The sequence below is a fragment of the Ceratina calcarata genome, unplaced genomic scaffold (genome assembly GCF_001652005.2).
Source record: "Ceratina calcarata isolate Rehan_Ccalc_2016 unplaced genomic scaffold, ASM165200v1 scaffold65.2, whole genome shotgun sequence".
Taxonomy (NCBI): domain Eukaryota; kingdom Metazoa; phylum Arthropoda; class Insecta; order Hymenoptera; family Apidae; genus Ceratina; species Ceratina calcarata.
The window spans coordinates 1-474 of record NW_017177754.1 but is presented as its reverse complement, the minus strand read 5'-3'; the positions used below and the strand labels follow the sequence as shown (position 1 = coordinate 474).

The following is a 474-nucleotide window of genomic DNA, read 5'->3' as shown; positions in this document are numbered from 1 at the left end:
ATTACCAGATATGGCTAAAAGATTGGGGGATATTTTATGCGAAAGTGATAATGACAGTGTTGAATTGAGTGAATATGAACAGTCAGATGAAGAAGAATTTGATAGTGTTACTTTGTGCTCACATAATGCCGATAAGGTAAGAGTTGGCTGTGTTAGCGACAGCAGTGCTGATAGTGATACAGCACCTATTCGAAAACGTCTGCGACGACTAAGCAGCGACGAAAGTATTCAGTTCGTCTGCCAGAGCAATGCTGACTGAAAATAAATTGTCGTTCAAGGGGTTAATATTCCGATATATTGATATTGCATCGCCATCACTAGGCTGTGGCCCACAGGCCATTTTCTCAATCTTCGTCACGCACTCTCGATGATAGCCCACGCATTTCTATTCGATATAATTCAGCCTTAGTTATTTACAATAAAGATTAAGACGACATAATGTAATGATTCACTTAGAATAGAAAATATTCTAGC

General features: G+C 39.0%; 1 protein-coding gene across 1 annotated transcript in view; it reads right to left on the bottom strand.

Moving 5' to 3' along the window:
* LOC108630070 (uncharacterized) overlaps positions 1 to 468 on the bottom strand; it is a 2,404-nt gene extending 1,936 nt beyond the window's left edge. Inside the window, exon 1 of the mRNA XM_026817773.1 lies at positions 123 to 468. The gene's annotated coding sequence lies outside the window, so the exon portion shown is untranslated. The remainder of the gene's footprint in view (positions 1 to 122) is intronic.
* Positions 469 to 474: the final 6 nt, after the last annotated feature.